The sequence below is a fragment of the Callospermophilus lateralis genome, chromosome 2 (assembly GCF_048772815.1).
Source record: "Callospermophilus lateralis isolate mCalLat2 chromosome 2, mCalLat2.hap1, whole genome shotgun sequence".
Classification (NCBI taxonomy): Eukaryota; Metazoa; Chordata; class Mammalia; order Rodentia; family Sciuridae; genus Callospermophilus; species Callospermophilus lateralis.
In genome coordinates, this window is record NC_135306.1 from 205,359,732 (window position 1) to 205,383,874 (window position 24,143).

General features: G+C 41.4%; 1 protein-coding gene and 2 pseudogenes across 1 annotated transcript in view; 1 reads left to right on the forward strand and 2 right to left on the reverse strand.

Moving 5' to 3' along the window:
- The window catches only part of Pacs1 (phosphofurin acidic cluster sorting protein 1), a 139,785-nt gene that overhangs the window by 45,153 nt on the left and 70,489 nt on the right, over positions 1-24,143 (forward strand). The gene's annotated exons all lie outside the window — the stretch shown is intronic.
- Positions 11,928-13,470, reverse strand: LOC143392133 (ubiquitin carboxyl-terminal hydrolase CYLD pseudogene; annotated as a pseudogene).
- Positions 13,541-15,170, reverse strand: LOC143392134 (ubiquitin carboxyl-terminal hydrolase CYLD pseudogene; annotated as a pseudogene).

Here is a 24,143-nt window from a genome sequence, read left to right on the forward strand (position 1 = left end):
TATGGTAATTGTGACTTTTAGGTTTTCTTTAATTATTTGAAGTCATCACTCACTTTGAGACTGGTGTTGTGGTCAGCTTTTCCATTTGTGTTCTGCACAATTCTCAAGTACCCTGGAGCCCTTTTGGTGACTCTGTGGCCATCTTAAATTTGTATTTGAATCATTCCCATCCAGGTTAGTCTGAACAAGTCAGTTGGAAACCTGGCCTTAAAGGATTATAGTAAGGAGCATAGTCAGGTGTTGCTGTATGTTTATTTGGTAGAAACAACAGGTTGTTATCAGATGCAAAAAGTGGATGAGCCACTGATTTAACCCCTTCATTGTATGCTGCTGAACCAGTATGAAGACCTTGAGCTGATGCTAATGTCTGTATAAAAATGTTAAAGAGTTGTTGTTGTTGTTGTTGTGTAGTGCTAAAGATTCATTTAGCACAAACCCAGGGCCTTACTTATGCTAGGCAAGGACCCTCCCACTGAGCTGCATTCCCAGCCCCTAAGTATTTTTTTCTTTTCTTTTTCTTTGAAGAAATAAAACATTGTTTGCCCTTCTTAGTGGGGAGCTGTAGATAGTTGAACAATTAGCCACAATATGTTATGGTTAGAACTAGGATAGAGATAGGCCCAGGTGTCACTGAAATTACCACAGGGGGACACCTCCTTTACCTGTGCACCAAACCAGTTGAGAAGGGTTGAGATTGAGAATGGCTGTGCTCTCTGTCTTTTCTTTGTTCTCTTCTTATCACAGCACTTTGTTGTTCAGCGCAGGTGGACTTTCTAGCCCACCACCTGCTGCTGGATAGTCTGTAAGGCATACCTTTCTAACAATTTAAAAAAGAGCCAAAGAATAATATTTTGTGACATGTGAAAATTATGTGAAATTCAAATTTGTATGTTCTAACTTGATTACAACACAGCCATTCTCATCCCTCTGTGGATAGTCTGTGGCTGCTTTCTCCCTACAAGTAGTAAGTTGAGCTTCATCGGAGACCTTACTGCCCTAAAGCCTAAAATATTCAGACATTTTGTAGAAAAAGTTTGCCAATTCCTGCTTTAATGCTTTTTAATGCCCTACTAAAAATGCAGAAGACTTGAAGTGGTGGTATTCTGTCAAGAAGAATGCATGACATCCTGGTACTCTTCCCTTAACTGGTTGCAAGTAGTGCATTAGAAATATCTGAAACTTCTCTCTCTCTCTCTCTCTCCTTCCCTCCCTCTCTCCCATCAAAGCACAGTAACAGTACACATACACCTTCATGTAGTAACAGTCTTTGACCTCATTCTTATTTTCTGTTTTCAGTTTGATTATGGGAAACATTTTAATACTCATCAAAAAAGAGGGTACCTGAGTCAGGATGACCCCAGAATGTTTGCCTGAAGAGCAGGAATTGTGAGATCCCTTTTTGGGTATGTATGAACTTGGCAGAAGGACCTTAGAACCATCCTTTAGCTTCTCTGCGGTTCTCTGTAGATGGCGGGTTGTTGGGTGAGTTTGCTAGATCATCTCTAGGAAGCTTTTAGCTTAGTAGAGCTTTTAGCATCATGGCAGGTGATTGGGGTGATCTGGCTGTTACTTTGTACTCTGATGACCTTAAATAGCTTATTTAAACTCTCTGAGCCTCTGTTAGCTCATCAGAAAACATGGCTATAACAGCGACCTTATAAAAATGAAATAAGATCATGTTTTTAAATCTGCTGACATTGCTGGATGCCTGTTTTTCTTGGAGTTGCTGCAGACAGAATTCAGCCTTGTGCATGCTAGGTAAGCACTCTGCCACTAAGTGACACTGGAGCCTCCTAATGGGTGTTTAATGTAACTGTGAAAATTATTATGATTGTAAACCCTTCCTTTGTATTGTAAGACTTTTTAAAAAGTAAAAGGTGTACCAGTAGTTTGTTTTAATGTGTGATTGATAGCCCATCATTGTGTATTAATATGTTTGCATTTTATGTTAATGTGTTTGCTGATAACTGGCTTCCTAAACACTGAGTAATTTGAACCAAGACCTTTAGTAGCTGGGAACTTCTAGCTCCTGTTTTAACTCAAATTCAGGGGTGGAGAGAATGTCTTGTCCTGTGAACACATTTAGTCATAGTATCATTTTACATGCTCAAAGATGATGGTGAGGAGGAGAGGTTTCATTTGTCATGTCATCTCCCTTCTGTATTGACTACTTTCTATCCTCTCTACCTGTTTCAAATAATTGATTGAGCTCTTTAATAATTTTAATTCTGCCTTGGAAGGTTAGTTTTGACAAGAAAGAGAAGTTCTAATGTTTGCTTAGCATAGTGTTGATAGTTTAGTGCAAACATGCAGTGTTAGATCATTAGTAAAGACACTGCATTTTTTAGAAAAATTTTTAAATTTTTTATTTTATATACAAAGAACTGGTGTGGTTTCTTTCCTTGGGTGGATGTCTTGGATAATCTATTCAAGGAGCATCCCTGCCTTGGTCTCCATCCTTGGCAGCAAACCCCAGGTGGCACACCTTGAGGCCATGTTTCTGCATCAGATCAGGCCATGTTGAGCAGTCTCAGTAGGAGTGAGAATCCTGGCTGAGTTTCTTAGGAGGCCTTAGCAGAGGTGTTGGTGACCCAGCTTGCTTTTAGGGGTGCAGCAAAACAAAAGACTTTTTGTTTTTGAATGATTTTCCATTGATCTTCATTAAAAAAAATTTTTTTTAGTTATAGATGGACACAGTATCTTTATTTTTTTTAATGTGGTACTGAGAATCGAAGCCAATGCCTCACATATGCTAGACAAGCACTCTACCACTGAGCCACAGCACAGCACTGTTGATCTTCATTTAAAAAAAAATTTTTTTTTAGTTGTAGATGGACCCTTCCTTTCTTCCTTCCTTCTTTCCTTCCTCTTTCTTTCATGCTGAGGACCAAACCTAGCGTCTCACGTATGTGAGGCAAATGCTCTACCACCAAGCTACAACCCCAGTCCTGATCTTCATTTATGAAAATCTACTAATCACTAATTGTATACTTCATTTTATGCAAACTCATTTATGAAACACCTGTGTTTATGACTTGCTTAGTGAAAAAGATGGGGCCCCTTTAAATATCTAGCCTTCCTAGTAGAATGAACATAATTATTTGAATTACATGAAACTATGTAAAATCAGATTGATGCAGACTAAGATAGACATGTATAGATTATAGTTAAGAACATGGGCTTTGGAGTCATTAATACAGCTGTGGTTCAAAACCTGGTTTTGCCATTTACTTAATAGCTGTCTGTCATCTTGGCCTTTTGGTTTCTCATGGGAATAATAATACTGAGGGTCATTGTGAAGGTGAAATCATCCAGTACTGAACGTGGTACCAGATGCATAGTAAGGGCTTCCATTATTTTCATTGTGGGTAGGTTATTTGAGATCTGCACAGTGTATTGCCTCCTTTGGGTATAGAACGGAGTCTTCTGTCTCTCAAGCTTCATTTTTTGCTCTCAGGCTCCAGCTATTGTGATCTAATAGCAGTCCTCCTAAAGTTTCATGGCCTTCTTACCCTCTCTACATATGCCTGTGCTCTCTCTGTTTAAAACAGCTTTCTTCTTGCCTTCTTTTTTCCTAACTTAGCCTTCAGAGCCCTGTCCAAGGGACATTTCCAGGAAGTTTTCCCTCACCCCCAGCCCCGTGCCTCCCTGGAATCCTGTGCCCCTCTCTCCTTCTCACCTTGCATTGTAAGGAACTGCTTACTTACTGTCTCTCCGTGAGACTGGGAGCTTCTTAAGGGCAGGAATTTTGCCCAGCTTTGGAAATAGTGTCCATGTGCTGCCCTGGAGCAGAGAGTAGTAGCACTAACAGGAGACACATCAGAGATGTCCCTTTCTTAAGGCGGTGATGTGTTGAAGTTGCAGCTGAAGGGTGTAGGGGGGACAGCCAGGTGAAGAAGGGAGTGTCCAGGTGGAGAGCAGTGCATGACAGGCCTGCTTTGGATGTGACGTGGCTGCGCTGTGCTTCAGTTTTCTTGTTTGTAAAATGAGAGCCTCGTGTCCACCTCAGGGTGTTGTGAGCATGAAGACTGTTACAGTGGTCTGCTAACTGAGACTTCTGAGATGAAGTGTGATCAGTTCATTCCACATGGTTTCTGAGTGGATTTAGTGAATTGCTAAGTATGCAAATGAATCTAACTTGTACTTTTTCTCAGCCTGTTCTTTAGCTGTCCTAAGCCTTTGTCCAGTTTCAGTGACAAGAGGGCAGTTTGATTGCCTTTAGTTTGCTTGCTTATTTTAGATGGGGAGCTGAGGCTCTGCCTTTCCTTGCTGCACAGTGGCATGACCAGCTTTTTGGACAGTCAGTGTGGTCAGTTATAGTCTTTTACTTTCCAGAAACAGAAATCAGCTCGTGACTATACACAGAATACCTAGTATTTCGGGTAAGCCTTGGGCAGGGTGACATTAGTGCTGGTTAATTGAGCAAAGACATTGAGGACCCAAGTTCACTTCTTCCTGCACTGTCATCCTCCGTACAGGTTTGTTCTGGCTGGATCCCCATGATATTGGGGAGTCTGTTGTGATTGTGAGTGCATCAGATAGATACCAGCTCATCCAACCAAGGAACAGGAACTGTTCCTTTCTGTGTGTCTCTGTTGTGGACTTTTGGATGGTTTTCACCTTTTGACTGCTGTGAATAATACTGCAGACGAACACTGGTGTATAATAAGTTACTGTTGTTGTTATTATCAACATTATTATTGCCCTGGGGATAGAACCTAGGACTTTACATGTGCTCGTAAGCATGCGTTCTACTACTGAGCTGCACCCCTAGTCCCATAAATGATTTTTTTTTTTAAATACAGCATCATTTCATCAACATACACACCAAATCTTGTTGTGATTAAAATTATATTTTTAGCATCATTTGCTATAATGAAATTCTAATATTTGAAATATTTTGAGACACTAATTTGATGTTTAATGGGGTGTGATCCCATAGCAAAGAAAATATAAACTAACTAAATAAAAGGAATCGTAGAAGTAATTTCATTCCAAAAATCATGGCATTTGCAGGTAAATGGATGGCATTGGAGAAGATAATGCTAAGTTAGCCAATCCCAACAAAACAAATGCCGAATGTTTTCTCTGATATAAGGAGGCTGACTCCTAATGGATTAGGGAGGGGGAACATGGGATGAATAAATGAATTCTAGATAAGGAAGAGGGGAGGGAGGGAAAGGGAGGGGGCAGAGGATTAGCAAGGAGGTGGAATGTGATGGACATCATTATCCAAAGTACATGTATGAAGACATGAATTGGGTGTCAACCTACTTTATATACAAACAGAGACATGAAAAATTGTGGTATATATGTGTAATAAGAATTTAATGCAAAAAAAACCCAAGTACATGTATAAAGACATGAATTGGCATGAACATAATTTATACAAAGATATGAAAAATTGTGCTCTATATGTGTAATAAGAATTGTAATACGTTCCACTATCGTGTATTTAAAAAATAAAATCAATTAAAAAAAAGTAATTTTATTCGATTCCCCCGCTCCCTCTCCTTTCCCCCTTACTTTTTTCTCCCCTTGTACTGGGGATTGAACCTGGAGTGCTTAACCACTGAGCTATATCCCCAGCCTTTTTTTCCCCCTTTTTTTAAGATGTTAATGAACCTTTATTTTATTTATTTATTTATATGCGGAACTCAGTACTCGAACCCAGTACCTCACACATGCTAGGCAAGTGCTCTACCAGTGACCCACAACCCAGTCCCCCAAGCCTTTTTGAGACAGGGTCTCACTGAATTGCTTAGGGCTTCACTCAGTTGCTGAGGCTGGCATTGAACTTGAGATCCTTCTGTCTCAGCCCCTTGAGTTGCTGGAATTATAGGCATGTACTACCATGCCCAGCCACTTCATCCTTTTTTGAAGATATTCTGGATTCAGAATGATTTTCCAGGATCAGAGATTTAAGTCACTTTAAATAGTTAAAAGTGATTGAAAGCATACATTAGTCCTATATTTTAGGAGAGTTTCCATGTGTGTCTTTTGCCTGACTCTTATGCTAATCAATATATAACTGGCTATGTGGGCAAAATGAGGTGGAAAACTAGGATAGTTTAGGTATCTAAGTAATAGATGAAAATTTCAGCTGCTCAAAATGTTTGGGCAACTTTAATACTCATTTGAGGTGTTTGCTCTTTTCCTGTGGTCCACTTTGTGTGATAGTTTTTGTGTTTTCCAGGGGATTCTGTGCCTCATCTTGCTTTCTGGTTTCTGTCAGTAGTGGTCTCATAGTTGCACACCATTGCCACTGGTTAGAGGACAGGCAGGGGGTTGCCCTTGGAGAATGCTCCAGACCTGAGTGAGCTGGCCTGGTTGTGGCCTTTGCTTTTCCCTTGACTCCCAGTAGTCAGGTGTTTCCTTGCTCTGAAACATGCCTGGGTTTGTCATGGGAGATTCACAACTGGCAGACCAGTGATCCCTGGACAGGTATGTCCCAGTGGAACCAGAAAGCTGGGTCTTACTTTCTTTAATTGGAGCTGACTTAGAGGTAGATATTGAACTGAAAAGAACACATCAGTCATTGGAAAGCAGTTTCAATTACTGGTCTATCCATATTTAGAATTCTTTCAATCATTTCCACTGTATGTAACACTGAAATCCTTTGTGGTTGTCTGCTACAAAAATGAATCTTTGACCCAGTGACTTTAAATGCTTTTGACACCATTGGGAATTTTGAGAATTTTTAATTTAATTTGTGCTTGTCCTGGGAGGTGAGGAACAAGAGAGAAGCTATAGCCTTTGCGTGGAAGGGTATGCTGTTTGTGGGTGAACAGAGGGGGTGTGCTTTTAGAACTTCTGTTTACCAGGTAGTGATTATTAACATAATAAATACCGTGTTTTAAATTTTATTTCTGGAGGCAGTAAAGAACCAGCCAAGCACAGAGATAAGTGGGAGGTAATTGGCACCCCAGGGCCCCAGAGCTGTTTGTGTAGCCCAGTCCCCAGGTGCCGAGTGCCTCCTCAGAAGGAAGAGGAGCCCCGCTCCTGCTGCAAATGGCACTGACTTCCTTGGTGATAGTACATGCACCTCTCCTCTTTATGGGCCTGTGGTGAGTAGAGATGGAAACCACTTTTCTCTCCTTCCCCATCCCAAAGGTCACAGGTTGTTTCTTTACCTTAACTGGTAAAGTGATTACTTGGCTCTTGTCAAGCAGGGACTTGTCCTGCCAGAGAACAGGAACGTCTCTTCACCACACCCTTTGGTTCTGTCTGTGCAATGACAATAGCCCTTTTTCTCAAAGACTGTGTTCAGAGGCACATGCCTCCCCAAGGAAAGGAGAGGCTGTAGAGATGCCCTTGGCTCAGCAGGTTTTCTGAATGGCTGGGGTTTTGAGTGCTGAGCCTTCCACTGGTCCACCCCCTCCTCTTTCTCCTGCTGCAGCCGCCTCTGTTGTTCCCTGGTTGGTGCCTGGAGAAGGGCCTGGCCTGACTGCACCAAGGATGGAACAGGGCCTCTCCTCAGCAGGGAATTCATCGTTCCTGCAAGTTGTTGTGTGCAGGGCATTTGTGGGAGGGGTGGAGGAGGAGTGTAAGACTGAGTTTCCTCTCTCAGTGAGCTAAAAATATGGTTGGGGAGCGATGACGAGCACAAAAAGATGAGAATGTCAGTGTATGTTCTACATATAACTTCACAAAAGTGATGGTGTAATATAATGAACAGAACCAGCAAAGTCCAGTTGTCCCTTTGTGTCTGTGGGAAATTGTGGCGTTGGTTTCAGGACCCCTGCCCCCCCAGATATCATAATCCCCAGATGCTCAATTACCTCATATAAAATGGTGTAATGTTTGCATATAGCCTGTGCACATTCTCCTGTATACTGCCCCCTGCTGACACACACACTGGGAAATGAACCCAGAGGCGCTCTACCACCAAGCCATATCACAGCCCTTTTTATTTATTTTTTAAATTTGAGTCAAGGTCTTGTTAAATTGCCTAGCTGACCTTGAACTTGCAATCCTCTTGCCTCAGAATTGAGTTGCTGAGATTATAGGCTTTGCCACCACACCTTTAATTTTCCAAATTAAAAAAAAAAATTTTTTTTTTTTGATACTGAGGATTGAACCCAGGGATGCTTAACCACTGATCCACATCCCCAGCCCTTTTTCTTTTTTTCTTTTGAGACAGAGTCTCAGTAAGTTGCTGGGGCTGGCCTTGAACTTGCAAACCTCCTGCCTCAGTCCCCCTGCCCCCGCCCCCAAGTCACTGGGATTTACAGGTGTGCACCATTGTGCCCAGTCTTCCAGATGTTTGCCTAGTCCCTAGGTGCTGAGTGCATCCAAGGGCAAAACCCTTGGATACAGAGAGCCAGCTGTGTTTCAGACAGTGATTTAGGGGTACTTGTCCTTTTGTAGGGATACCATCCTGCAGAATGAGTCTTTTAAACAGGGATTGGTGTCCCATTATACTTTTCTAGGTTAATTGGTCCTAATATAGCATAATAAATACCTTTATTTTTAGTTAGTTGAGGAAAAAATATAGTATTTTTCAAAAAGTGAGAAAGAAAAATAAATATGGGACAGCATACATGTCTCCTGATAGGTGTACACAGTACCACTGTAAAGATGTCTTGCTGACTAAAATACATCCTGAGTTTATAGGGGATGCAAGGGACAAAGAGGCAGTGTGTTTTTTTGGGAGGGATGCAATCAGCAGATTCCAAACCGTGGGATCCTTAACCCAGTTATTTCAACAAATAAATCATAAGGGAAAGTCTCAAAGATAAAAAGAGACTTAAGAGGTGAATGAACCAGTAATCACATGTGGCTCTGGTGCAGACAAAATGACGAAAGGAGCCTGTGGCCTTCTGGGATGCAGCTCATTAGCAAAGCACTTGCTGGGCCTGGGTTCCATCCCCAGGACCACACAAACAAAAGCAAACAAAAAAGGGAGATGTCTTGACAGAAAAAAGATCAGTGGTTGCTTGGAGCAGGGCGAAGGAGCCACCTGGCTTCATAGGGCAGGATGGACATACCCGTACCTTCACATGGTGGTGCATACGTTGAAATTCATCATACTGGGGCTGGGGATGTGGCTCAAGCGGTAGTGCGCTCGCCTGGCATGCGTTCGGTCCGGGTTTGATCCTCAGCACCACATACAAACAAAGATGTTGTGTCTGCCGAGAACTAAAAAATAAATATTAAAAAAAATTCTCTCTCTCTCTCTCTCTCTCTCTCTCTCTCTCTCTCTCTTTCTCTCTCCCTCCCACTCTCTCTCTAAAAAAAAAAAAAAAAAAGAAATTCATCATACTGTTCATAAAATGGATGCCTTTCTTCCTTTCTTTCTCTTCCTCTCCCTTGGCCCTTTCTTTTTCTTTCTTCCCTGGGTATTAAACTGAGAGCCTTGTTCATGCTAGCTTTACCACTGAGCTACACCCCAGCCCTGGTATGTTTTGTGGTATATAAATTATTCTGTAGTCAGATTGATTTAAAATTTTTTTTTTAAATATTTATTTTTTAGTTTTCGGTGGACACAACATCTTTGTTTGTATGTGGTGCTGAGGATCGAACCCAGGCCGCACGCATGCCAGGCGAGCGTGCTACCGCTTGAGCCACATCCCCAGCCCTGATTTAAAAATTGATTGAAAATCAGTAAAAAATTTTTCTTGTACCCACAGTGATGAATCAGTTATTCAAAGGCTTGATGCTACCTGACCCTGATTTGTGCTGGGTTTCCATTTATCTGATTTGGGATGCATCTCTGTTGCTTTCTCTACTTAACATGAACTTTTATCATTCGAACATCTGACTTTGCTGTAGTGTCTCCGATGTTTCCTTGTAGCTACAGAGCAGACTTGAATTTTATGATGTTTGTTCATGTGTCTGTCATCTGAAAGGACATGCATTTTGATGCTAGAAGAAGTGATATGAGCCAGGCGTGGTGGTATGTGTCCATAATCCCAGTGGCCCAAGAGGCTGAGGCAGGAGGATCCTAAGTTAAAAGCCAGCCTCAGCGAGTTAGTGAGGTCGTAAGCAATTCAGTGAGACCCTCTCTAAATAAAATTACAAGGGCTCGGGATATGACTCAGTGGTAAAGCACCCCTGGGTTCAATCCTTGGCACACCCCCACCATAAAAAAGAAATGATATGAGCTGAGAATGCAGCTGGGTGGGAGAGAACTTGCCTAGTATGCATGAGGCCCTCCCTGGGTTCAATCCCCAGCATTGTAAGCAAACAAACAAAATGATGTGAGAAGGATACATACCCATTTATAAAGATAATTTATTGAACATTCAATTTGCTGCATTCTAATAGTCAAGATACACTGAGTGGAAAGCAGTCCATTTGGATTCTTTTTCATCCAGTTTACCAACCAGTCAACATTTATTGAATATATTCTTTACACCAGCCACTGTGTTGAGTTCAGGGCTTATGAGGATGAATATGATGCAGTGCAGATCCTACCTGTAAGCTTGTCACTCTATTGGGATGATAACTGTGCATACTTGTTATTTTAGCAGTGTGATAGATGGCATGGTACAGGTTGGTGCAAAATCCAGTGGTGGCCACATTTACACAGTGACATTGTATTGTGACCCCTTCCTGCCTCATACCAGCCTTTCCTTGCCTGTCAAATCACATGAGTCATTGGCAAAGTGTCAAGACAGTTTGGCAAAGGTAGTTGAAGAAAAACCTTCCTTTTGTCCCTTTAAATTTGTTATTTTTCCTTTTAGATCTCTGTACTAGAGTTAAGATTTTGATATTCTTCAGTTCTTAAAAAATTGAATTGCAAAGTCCCTCTCATTTAATTACTTTTCATTGTTATTTTCCCTTACCTCTCCCATTTCCACCCCATCCTCATCAGGATGGTTCTTCTGTGAAAGGAAGGCAGCTGTCATTTCAGAGTTTGGGGATTGAATCTGGCTCTGGCACTTACTTTTGAGACTTTAAGATAGTCACTTATCTTGCCTGGGAGTGTTTTTCATTTATAGAATGGAGATAACAACACTGAATTGGTGTTTTGTAAGGAATCATTTAAAGTAACTTAGGAAGTCTCCCCTGAAACACAGCAGACCTCCAGCAGCAGCAGGGTTGCCTCCCTAAGCTTTGAAGCTCGTTGCCTCCCAAGCCGCATGTGTCTGAACTAAGAGCAGTATTTCTAACATAGGTTCTGTTTATTGGTTGCATTATGTAAAATCAGCCAATATTATTGAAATTTCTCAGATGACTAGCCATTCCTTCTGCTGAGGGAGGTGAAGGCAGCCAGCAACGAGGAATGTCACAGTGGTAGTGAGATGCACTCTGTGGAATCCCAAAATGATGAGAGCAGTTTTAGCCCTTCCCCCCCCCCCCAATAAAGAAGAACATTAATTTTACATTCTCAGTGGGACTAAAGGAGGTTTTAAACTGTCACAATTAAAATTTTATTCTTTAAAAAATATCATATTGGGTAGGGTTGCAGCTCAGTGGTAGAACGCTTGCCTAGCACGTGCAAGACCCTGGGTTCAATCCTCAGCACCACATAAAAGTAAATAAACAAATAAAATAAAGGTATTGTGTCCAACTGCAATTGAAAAATATTTTTAAAAAATCATATGATCAACGCATTTAACTTAAGCTTCTGGTATTAATAACCTCATTAGACTTCTTAAAAAACCAACACAGGGCTGGGGTTGTGGCTCAGTGGTAGAGTGCTTGCCTAGCAAGAATGAGGCACTGGTTTTGATCCTTAGCACCACATAAAAATAAATAAAATGAAGATATTGTATTCATCTACAACGACAAATTATTTAAAAAATAAGCATACTTTCTGGAGTGCAAAATACTTCTTATTTTATACTTAGTAATGCAAAAGCACTTGGTTTGGAAATAGAAACTCTTTTCTGAAGGCCATCCCCACAAAGATGCCCACAGCCAGCAACAGACACTGGACAGAACCACCAGCACGAGAAAGACGTGACTGCAGTTTATGCTTAGCCTTTACGCCTCTTGAGGTGACCCTGCTTACTGAGCAGGCTGGTGGTTGGACTCTGGCACATGCACATGTCTGCATCACAGAGAGATTTGTGGGCATAGCCTTGGGTTCTCCTAGAGTCCAAGGAAGGTAGATCCTCTAGAGACATCTTCAGTTGTGCTCCCACCTCCAGGTAGGGGTCACTTGGGAATGTTGAAGTCGTCTGATCACTATCCAGATCAGCCATGCTGCCAAGAAGAGCCAGGCAGAGTCGTCCTCTCCATACTTAACTAAACCATCAAAGTGGCTTGCTTGTTCCTATGCAGACAGCAGCAAATGACTTCAGACAAGGAAGTCTCATTCCCAGGCAGGTATATTTTGAGGAAGCAACACTTGTTTATATTTGTGATTCAACTTCTTGGGATGAAGATGGACTTGAGGTTGTGGGTTTTATGTAACACTCATACATTGCAAGCCCTCTGTAGACCCTGCACTGCCTGGGAGTGTCTTCAAGTAAATCTGTTATATTTAATTCCAGAGAAGGAAACATTTTAAATATAGTTTAAAGTCTTTGCCAAATTGATGCATCTGGATAATCAAACATGATGGTGCCTCTGCAAATTTCAGGATACGGTTGATAAAAGACTATTCTAGCAACTGCTAGATTGTAAGAACTCCAATTTTCTCATTTTTTCCCATAAACAATGGGATAGAAGTAACAGTCTTCTACTTTTTGATCTCCCAATTTAATTTTTGATAATAATTCCATCCTTAAGATAAAATAGGATATTTAAGAATTCTTCAGGATCTTTTCCTTCAAGGTAAATCCTGATTCAGCCGCAACTTTTTAAAATATTTCTCTCAGTTTAGTAATTTTTGTGGCACACACATATCCATATATATTCAGAAGATTAACAGTTTCTGTCCTCAGTAGCTCTTAAGTTTCACTATTGTATTCTACATCATTCTTTTCTTTGGGTCTAAGTAAATGTCTAGAGTAGAACCAAAAGCAGATAAGCAGAATAAGGTTGAGTCTAAGTAACAAGAATTGTAATGACCCTGGATACCTTTCTTCTTTCCAATCATTATCTCCAAACCTTTTTTCATTTTTGGTGGAATATTTTCTTATACTCCTTCACTTAAGAAGCCTTCAAAGGCTAAAGAGTTATAGTGTTGAATCTGGTTGGAAACAGGCTGTAGGGATGCAAACCTAAAGTCAGGCCTGCAGCTCTTAAGCTTAACCATTAGTGCCTTCTTCAGAGCATGGGCGAAATACTAAGTGCCCTAAAGGTTCCATCTACACAGCCTGCATATTCATCTTCCAGTTCCAGTCCAGCTGACCAGTCCAATGAGTTACCCCACAGAGGGAGGATTGTCTTTAACTTTAGCCAGCAAGCCCACTTCTAGATCATGTGAGTTGCCAGAAGATATGGGCAAGGGCAGACTCTCTTGGACAGGTGCATTGTTTAGCTCTCCCATTGCAGACTGTGACCAGCGCTTCCATTGGCATTGGGTGTCTTTGTCAGGCTGAATAGTTGAAAGTGAAATCTGTTTTCATTGGGTTAGAAGTTTATGGAGTAGTGAGAGTGGGGAAGAATGTCTCAAGTCTGTTAGTGACTTGCAGGGTCTTCTTCAACCTGTAGCCTTTGGTTTATTATGTCTAATGAACTTTTGGTCCCCAACACTTCTTGACATAAAGGCAAATTTGGGAGGTCTCCTTTTCACTGTCATAGTATCTGGGATGATATCGTTCATGTGCAAGAGAATTGTACTTTCCATATGTTATGGTTAGTATGTGAGTTGACCCCCAAAAGCTCACGTGTGAGACAATACAAGAAGGTTGAGAGGAGAAATGATTGGGTTGTGAGAGTCTTAACCCCATCAGTGATTTAATCCCCAGATAAGGGTTAACTGGTAACTGAAGTGGTAGGGTGTGGCTGAAGGAGATGGGAATTGGGGGATGGCTTTGGGTATATATTTATATCTGTTGAGTGGAGTCTTTCTCTCTGCTTCTTGGTCACTATGATATGAGCTGCTTCCCTCTGCCACATGCTCTGCCATGATGTTCAGCCTCATCTTAAGCCTTGAGAAATGGAGCCAGCCTTCTATAGATTAAGATCTCTATGAGCCCTCAAATAAACTCTTCCTCCTCTATAATTGTGCTGGTCAAGACCTTTAGTCATAGCAACGAAAAAGCTGACTAAAACACCATACTTGCAAAACTGCAAAGCTGCACTCCATCACATTCTCCATCCCAGTTTCCAATAAGGTTATCCATGTCCTAAGCTCTCTTTTCCTGGCAAAAATCACAGAATATAATTTTTCCAGATTCTATAGTTCTCCAACCTTTAAAGAACCTCTGGAGTTTGTTTCCCAAAGGGGAGGAAGTTCAACCTGCATGGTGTCCACTGGGCCATTGTCATCCTCTTCTATGATTTCTAGCTTGTCCAGTACAACAAACACACCAGTCTTCGTCACACTGAAAGAGCTGTTCCTTTCATACACCTCACCAGTGAAACCTTGACCACGACCTCCTTCCAGCAGTTCTGCTACAAAGAGTGTTCCTGACACTGCACTGTCTCCTGGCAAGGGTCCTCAGAAGCACATGACTCCCAGGAACTTCTCTTCCCCAGACCTCAGCTTCACTCACAGGGCAGCCCATGTGACCTGGAGGCCTTGACTCAGTGACTTCCATTCTTAAGCAGGCTGAGCCTCTCACCATTGGTAATTGCCAACAGTAACTCTGTGAATTTCTTGTTTATTTCTGCAACAAAGAGAACTGCATGAGGTCACTCTAGACTTTTTAATCCCATCTGATTTTTCTTGTCTTTTGCAGAAGGAACCCTCAAGTGCCCCACAGAGCAGTCTTGGATATAACTGTCCTAGGCTCCCCTTTGGTTTTTAAAGGAACTTCTGTGTCTGTCAGTGACACTACGTTCTTCCAGTAGGACAAACTGAAGTTTTTCTTTGCTGAACTCATTGTGATAGTAACTTCAGAACATAAACTCAAAAACGAACCACTAGTAAGTTTGTTGTAAAATCACAAAGAACAAATCATTGGCAGTCCCAAAGTGTGTTTTTACCAATTTGTTGTAAAAAGACAGCAAATCAAAATGCCTCTGATGTGTGTCCCCTGCTCAGCTGACCCTGCTACCTCAGTTTTCATCCTTGAACTTTTCTTCCCTTCTTCCCCTTTCCTCTGCGTGTCCCTTGGCTTCCCTGTCTCCTGCTCCTTGGCTTTGCTAGTAGCATCCGGAGGCATCGCTGTTGACTGACACTAGGGCCAAGGATCTTGCTAATAACCCTGATGGTGTTCATCAAACAGCCCATAGGCTCATGCATATTGTCTCTGTAAACTTGAGAGATTCAGCAGAGCTTTCACTGCACATCTATTACTTAGAAAAATGTTTAACAGAAAAAAACTGGATCAGCAGGAGAGTGGATACTTGTCCTGGTTAAGTGCAACAATGAGCCAGTGGTTTAATTAACTTCCTTCTTATTCAGGTGCCTGCTTGTGCTCCATGATAATTCTCATTTCTCAGAGATACACACACACACACACACACACACACACACACACACACACATATGGCTTTAATGTGATCATAAAACATTTATTCCTGAGGTGTACACCAAATCATCCATGCCATTGTCCCAGGTTTCTCCCTGCCCTGGCCTGAAATCTCTATTACTTTGATTATCTTTGTGTGTGGGGACACACTGTGCTGCTGCCTGGGACCTTGCTGATGTCCACTGAACTTCAACAGCAGGAATCCCAGCAGGGTTCCTTCGGCCTTTCCTTCCTTACTTCTGGATATCAAATGACACACTCTGTCATGCCATTTCTGATGGCAGAGGGTATGTGCTTGTTGTAGATTTTTTTCTCTGTTAACATGGCTTTAAAAGCATTTCTAGAGGTTTGTAGTTTGGTATTTTATTCCCAATTTGGAATTATTCTGTAAATATGGAAGTCCAGTGGGTATTTCTGCCCACACACTATCTGAGGTATCCTGGCCGAGGGTGCCCTCAGATGGCCCACGTGGAACTTGGTCACAGTGTTGTCCTCACTATGGGGGATTCCCTCCCTCCCCAGCCTTTCCTCACTCTTGAGCTTTCTTGCTTTTACTTTCAGTAGCTGAGGCACTGGGGAATGTCCTTCTGTCCCCTCTTTGGATTTCTCATGTCCTCTGTTACCTCTATTGCTCCTCATTTCTCCTCCCCACTCATTTCTTTTCAGTATACTTTTTTTGCTGGGGAGGGGGGTTGCCAGGGATTGAACTCAGGGGCACTTGACCACTGAGCCACATCCCTAGCCCTATTTTGTATTTTTTTTAGAGACAGCACCTCGCTGTTGCTGCGGCTGGCTTTGAACCCAGCCTCCCTCTTGCGTCAGCCTCCCAAGCCATTGGGATTACTGGCATGCGCCACCGCACTGGCTTCAGTTACTTTTGAGCTAAAAACTTACCCTAATCACAGCTAAACAGCATTTAGCAGCATGTGCATATCCTCGAGAAAAGAGGCACCAGATGACCCAAAAAAGATATAATGAGAGCTTCTGAAATCTGCAAGGTGTTCCCAGAATCTTTACAGTGTTGTTCACCTCCTCAGCCTTCTCCAACTAAATTTGCTTTGTCTTAAGCTTTTTCCCTTTAAGTGATTAGAATTCCAACATATTTTATATTTTATACTCAGAAAACGTGTTGACTCTGAGTGCAGTTTGTGTTAACAGGTGGTAGGACCAGCCTCTCTCTCTGCTCCTTGGAGTTAAGGGTCTGCTCAACTGCCCACAGCTTAGCTTCTGGAATACATCCATTTGTAAGGTGAATTCTTATACTATTTATTTGTGCTTTTTAACTCATGATTGGACTGTCGTAAAAGCAACATAGGTAGGTAATCTCTCCTATCTGACTTATGTGGCTTTACAACAAAGAACCACATGACTAAGACCTCTTGCTTAGCCCTTCAGCCCTAGTTCATTCTTTCCAAATTGAGCTTTTACTTTCAGTAGCTGAGGCACTTAGGGGAAGAGTGTGGATGAAACAGTCTGCTCGGTAATTTTTCCCTCTTGGAATTGTGAACGAGTATCAAGAACACCAGTTGAGGAGGAAGGAGAATTTTATTCTTGACCAAGAAGAGGAAGTGGGAGATAAACTCCTAAATCACCTTCCCACTGATTGGGGGTCAGGAGGTTATAGATATAAGGTAAAAGAAAGGAGAGGGAGGGATGGGCTAAGAAAGGGAAAGGATAGTCACATCTTTTATTATAATGAAGTCAGAAGTGGTCTGGCAGTCACTCTGGTGGCTGTCTTCAAGCCCACCTGAAGAAGATCTTCTGGCTTGTACACAACTTGTCCTCAAAGACAGGCAATATTGGGGCAGGGTAAAAATTCAGCTAGGCCACCCAGTTTGTACAAAACCAGGGTGGAGTAATGGTCTCTGAAAGTTGGCCATCTAGCCTTGGCCCAATTCTCCCGTGCAGCAAGAACTCAGGATTTTTTAAAGGAGATCCAGTCCCAGCAGTGCATTCTCAACCTCTAGTGGCCAGACTCAGGTGCTGCATGAGGCTGGGAGAGGACTGCTCTCAGGGAGGACCCTTCCAGTATGTGTTTAAAAGCCTGGGGATGAGTGATATGTACATGCCCCCAAAATCAAAAGATACAGAAAGATCCACAGTGAATTGTGTCCTCACCATCACTCCCAGGTCTGCTCAGATCCCATATTCCTCTCAACCCCACCTTGCCCAGTTATTGTACAGCTCTTCATTAATTCCTTGTGTATCTTCTCAGACATTTTTATGTATATACAAGCAAGTATGAATATATTTGTATATAATTGTATACATTATCTGTATTTTTACCTTTAAAAATTAATGTTAGCGTACTATGGATGTTGCTCTGTATCTTGATTTTTCTTTTGTTCATTCAGCAATTAATTCTTGGGGATCTTTCCACATATCAACATAAAGAACTTTCTTCATTTTCTTTCAGCAGCTTCAATAGGATCTTATTATATGGATCTACCATAGTTTAACTAGAAATTTATGTACTGTTGGACTTCAGATTGTTTCCAAACTCTTTCAATTATAGTACTGCAAAGAATATATTCATGTGTATATATTTTATGTGTATTATGCATGCATTTTGTTTTCTGTTACTCAGCAATATTATTTTATTTTTAAAGTTTTTTTCCCCCTAGTAACAGGAATAGAACCCAGGGGTTCTTAACCACTGAGCCACATCCCAAGCACTTTTCTATTTTCTATTTCAGACAGAGTCTTATTAAGTTACTTAGGACCTCATTAAGTCACTAAGGCTTGCCTCAAACTTGCAATCCTCCAACCCCAGCCTCTTGGGCCTCTGGAACCATAATTTTTTTAGGTCTTAACATTTTATTTTCCTTGGTCTTTTTGTATGTTTAATGCAGCATTATTATTTTTGTGTCTAAGTACTCCCTTAGTGGATTTGGCAAGTGTTTACTTGTCCTTAATGTAATAATAACACTAAGCATCTTCTCACACAGTCGTCTCTTGCTATCCCTGGGGTATTGGTTCCAAGACCTTCTTTGGATACCAAAACCCATGGATACTCAAAAGTCCAGTATATAAAATGAGATAGTATTTGCATATAACCTATGTGTATTCTTCCGTATGCTTTACATCATCTATAGATTACTTATATTGCCTAGTACAGTGTAAATGCTATGTAAATAGATGTTTAACAGACATAATTTTTTTTCTGAAAAAAAATTATTTTTTGCTACTAGGGGTTGAGCCCAGAGCCTTGCACATATTGGGCAGGTGCTCTATCACCCACTGAACTACATCCCAACCCTTTTTATTTTTCATTTTGGGACAGGGTCTCCTTAAATTTCTGGGCTGGCTTTGAATTTGCGGTCCTTTTCCTCAGCCTCCCGAGTATCTGGGATTATGGGGATGTACCACCTCACCCAGCTTTCCTGAGTATTTTTAATTGCAATTGGTTGAATCCATGGGCATGGAACCTATGGAATGGTTCTGTCAGGGGTTCCCTTTCCATAATCCAGGTAGAATATGTTCTTTTCTTAAGAATCAGCATCTTATTAAAAAAAGAAAAGAGACGATTACTATCCATGTAAACCTGATACTTTTACTAATTCAGAGATGTGAGTTTAAACCAAAGGGGAGAGGAACTTCTGAGAAATGGAGCAGGGTGGTATGCTGCCATCTAAATCTGTTTGTCCCTCAAGAACACTAGAAGACTTGGGTGGTTCTAAATGGTGTGTTGAGGATGCACATAGGTCATATGCAACTACTGCATCATTTTACAATTTTACATTCTGACCCCTTACACTTTAACCACCGTCACTGGAAAACCCAAACCATTAGTGATGTTTGTTTCTGACATGCCATCACTGAGAAAACAAAATGAATCACAAACCCAAGTTTCACCTGCAAAGACTCCAGCTATCTGGCTTGAATAGCACTTCCATTGTGTACAATTTATCTAGGAGGAACAGTAAAAGAGGCTATTTTTCCTGATGCAGCTTTTTAAACTGCAGTCAGGTTGTGCTATTAATTAAAACACCAAACAAAAAGGTTAATTTCCCTCCCAAGCAGTGCTAGATTGTAGCCCTGTCTTGTCTTGCAATTGGATTGCATCTTGTAATCAGTACCCCCTTATCAGTGAACTCTACTTGTAATGGACCGCTGGCTCCAGGAGACTTGCGGTTATTTGAAACCTCTTGCTGTCTGGAAGAGACATCATCTGAAGCATTTTCACCTTCCTCAAGTATTCTTATCCAAGCACTTTATTTATTATTATTATTATTTTTTTTGGCAGTACTGAGGATAGAACCCAGAACCTTGAGCACGCTAGGTAAGCACTCCAGCACTGAGCTACATCTCAGCCCTTTTAATTATTATTATTATTTTTTTGAAACAGAGCCTCACAGAGTTGTCTGGGCTAACCTCACACTTAGGCTCCTCCTGCTTCTGTCTCCAAGAGGCTGGGATTACAGGTATGCATCACCGGGCCCGGCTCTGAGCACTTTAGAAGCTGTGGTGTTATTGGTCTTACTTGTCCTGGGAAGGAGCAGATATTGAGCACAGGGAGAAGTGGGTGTGCTTGATTATTTTGTAGCCAGGACCCTGTGTGTGCTCAGCTGGATTGGATTTAGTTGGTTCCATTCCTTGTTGGGGTCGTTCTTGCTCTTTCCTTTTACACATGCCTGTCCAGTTGAGGAAATGGATGGGAAATGTAACATGACATGATGTTTACCTAGTTTGGGAAGCCATTTGCTTTTGAAGACATTTGTGATAAAAGCATTTTAAGAAGTTTCATAAGTGAAATTGCATTTAATTTAGGATAGATTGTGTGGAAAATATGCTTTGTCACAGATTTACAGTGTCAGCACAGCAATAGTGCTGCAAACGCTGTCAGTTTTGTGAGGTGCATGATCATGGAACTCAGTCAGAAATTCTTGAATATTGCCTTTTCTTGATAACTATATTTAGCTTTTTCTTGGGCTGAGTTCTTATCAAAGAGGGAGGAGACTAACAGTAACAGTAATGCCTATTGGCTTAATGGCAAGAGACAGGTGGGATTTTCCAGGTTTTGTAGGGTAAGGCACAACAGCATGAACCATTTCTGTAACAAAGAAACTGTCACGTCAAAGGAATAACGAAGGGTTTTTAGTTGCATGTACAAATAAACATAGAAGGCTATGGGCAATCTGGTATCCAGCCCTCCTGGATGACTTCAGGTGCGGTGGAGGGAATGTGGGGAAAGGAGAATAAAGCAGCCAAACAGTTTTCTTTCAGATGAGACTGAAGGTAGGACCTGCATCTGGTCCTGAGATAAGATGTGAGGCAAACAAACTATCTTCAGACCTAGAAGTGCATAGTATAATAGCTTAGATAGCTGGGTGTAAAAATGTTCCTTCTCCTTTCGTTTCTTTTCTTTTCTAAGTATTTTTTCTAAGTTCTTTTTCTTTTCTAAGAGAGAGAGAGAGAGAGAATTTTTTAATATTTATTTTTAGTTTTCGGTGGACACAACATCTTATTTTTATTTTTATGTGGTGCTGAGGATCTAACCCAGCGCCCCGCACATGCCGGGCAAGCGTGCTACCGATTGAGCCACATCCCCAGCCCCCTTCTCCTTTCTAATCTCACATTTGACTTATAGTGTCATGTGATGACTCACAATATCACATCATGTGATACCCTTGAAGAAGAAAGAGGATTTAAAAGTAGCCAAGGACAGTCAGGACTTCAGTAGTTATCAACTTATAGAGATATACAAATTAAAACTACACTGAGATTTCATCTTATTCCAGGCAGAGTGGCAATTATCAAGAATACAAGTAAAAATAAATGTTGGAGAGGATGGGGGGAAAAGGTGCACTCATACATTTCTGGTGGGACTGCAAATTGGTGCAACCACTCTGGAAAGTTGTATGGAGATTCCTCAGAAAACTTGGACTGGAACCACCATTTGACCCAGTTATCTCACTCCTCAGCATATACCCAAAGGACTTTTTTTTTTTTTTGGTGGTGCTGGGGATTGAACCCAGGACCTTGTGCATGTGAGCTATATCCCCAGTCCTACCAAAGGACTTAAAATCAGCATACTGTAGTGATGTGGCCACATCAATGTTCATAGCAGCACAATTCACAATAGCTAAGCTATAGAACCAGCGTAGGTGCCTTTCAACAGATAAATGGATAAAGAAAATGTGGTACATATACATATATATGGAATATTACTCAGCCATAAAGAAGGATGAAGTTATGGCATTTGCTGGTAAATGGTTGGAACTGGAGACTATCATGCTAAGTGAAATAAGTCAATCCCAAAAAAACAAATGCCAAATGTTCTCTCTGATATGTGGATACTCTGATGCGTGGATAGAAGTTCATTGGTTTATACAAAGGGGACTGAAAGGAAGGGGAGATGGGAATAGGAAAGACAGTAGAATGAATTGGATATAACTTTCCTATGTTCATATATGAATACATGACCAGTGTAACTTTACATCCTGTACAACCACAAGAATGGGAAGTTATACTCCATGTATGTATGCCAAAATATACTCTACTGTCATGTATGTCTAAAAAAAATTGTTTTTTTTTTTTTTTTTAAATTAAAGGATGGGGTGAATCAACATTAGCAGGGACTGGTGGGGAATACATGTTATCCTAGTGACTCCAAAGGCTGAGGCAGGAGGATCGTAGGTTCACAGCCATGGCCTCAGCAACTTAGTGAGTCCCTAAGCAACTTAGTGAGACCCTGTCTCAAATTAAAAGTAAAAAATGCTGGTTATGTGGCTCAGTGGTTAAGCACCCATGTGTTTAATCCCTGGTCCAAAAGAAAAAAAATACATCATTAATGTTAGACACATGTCAAAGACAGCAGTGTTAGTGCTCTGGAAATAAAACTATTGAGAATTGAGATTGAATTCAAATCAATCAGAAACAAATTAAGAATCCTTTATCCATGAGAAACTGCTAAGCTTCTACTTCAGGTATAAACTTCTACTTCAGGTAGAAGCAGTGGGGGTCTGACATTCTTACCTGGGGTTCCTTCATTGGCCTGGTGGTTCTGTCAGGGTGGGGATTGGCTGCCAGTGTGCACTCACTTGCCTGGAGCAGGAGGTGAAGAGCCCTTGTCCAGAGGTAGTGATCTCAGTGGCAGGTGAACAAAGAGGCAAGCTACTGTGGGAGTCTGAGGGAGCCATCCCCAGAGGGTCAGCAACACACTGGCAGACTTGCCCAAGACTAACATCTTGGGAGATGAGATGATTAGAGAATATGTCCACATACCCCTGGCTGACTTACAAGTCTGTGCACACATGCAGGTAATATTGTCTGTGTACCCCTGGTTGATTGAAAGCTGAATGATGTATGGAGGAGATGCAAGAGGGCTCCATCAGGAAGGAGAAGTTGGGGAAACCTGAAAAGTGCCTGACTTTGCATTTACTAGCCCTGGTACAGCTCCAAGGGTGGAGATTGGAAGCCTAGCAGGCTCAAGATGTACAACTTTTAACCAGTCATTGGCTAATCACTAAAAAGATGAGTGGCCATGGAGACAACCCCAGCAAGCTATGCTTAAAAAAATAAAAAGCAAAGTTGGGTGTGGTGGTGCACACCTATAAACCCATCAACTCAGGAAGCTGAGACAGGAGGATGGTGAGTTTAAAGCCAGCCTCAGCAACTTAGTGAAACCCTATCTCTAAATAAAATATTTTAATAAGAGTTGGAGATGTGACTCAGTCATTAAGCCCCTGGGTTCAATCTATGGTGTGGGGGGGGGGGAGCAAGAAATTGGAAGGAAAATAAAAGAAACAGTAGAGCTAAAAGTGGTGGTTGAGCACACCTATAATCCCAGCAACTTGGGACATTCAAAGCAGGAGAATTACAAATTTGAGGCCAGCCTCAGCAATTTAGTGAGATCCTGTCTCACTAGGATCTGGGGATGTAGCTCAGTGATAGAGTACCCCCAAGTTCAGTCCCCAGTACCAAAAGATGAAAGAGAGAGAAAGAAAAGAAGGTGAAGTGTGGGGAGAAAGAAACTGAGTAAAGACATCAAGTAGCTACACACCAGGAGGCTGAAAGGGAGACAGACTTTTAGATCTACTCCAGGCAGATTATTAAACAAGCAAACAAAACCCATAACCCCACATGGAGAGTTATAATCCAGTTGTTAAAATATATTCTCTAAGATATCCAGTTTTGGTGTGTGTTTTTGTGGTGCTAGGGGTTGAACCCAGAGCCCTACTCATGCTAGGCAAGTCCTATACTACTGAGCCATATCCCTAGCCCAAGACATCCAGTTTTTAACAAAAATTATGAGACAAAGAAACAGGAAAAGGTGATTCATATTCAGAGGAAATAATTAGTCAATAGAAACTGTCTCTTGAGTGAGACTAGATGGTGAATTGGGCAAACAAAGACCAGCACAGCTATTTTAAATATGCTCAAAGAATAAAGGAAGCTGTTTAAATACTTAAAGTATGGTGCAGTGATTTAGTAAATAATCCCATTGGAACATAGTATAAAAAAGAGCCAAATGCAATTAGAATGCCTAAAATGAAAAATTCACTATAGGGATTCAACAGCAGATTCGAGATGCAGAAGAAAGAATCAGTGAACGTGATAGATCAATAGAAAATTATCCATTATGAAGAACAGAGCAAGAAGAGTGAAGGGGAGTGGGTAAGAGAGCCTCAGAGGTCTCTGGAACATTAGGCCTACCAGCAT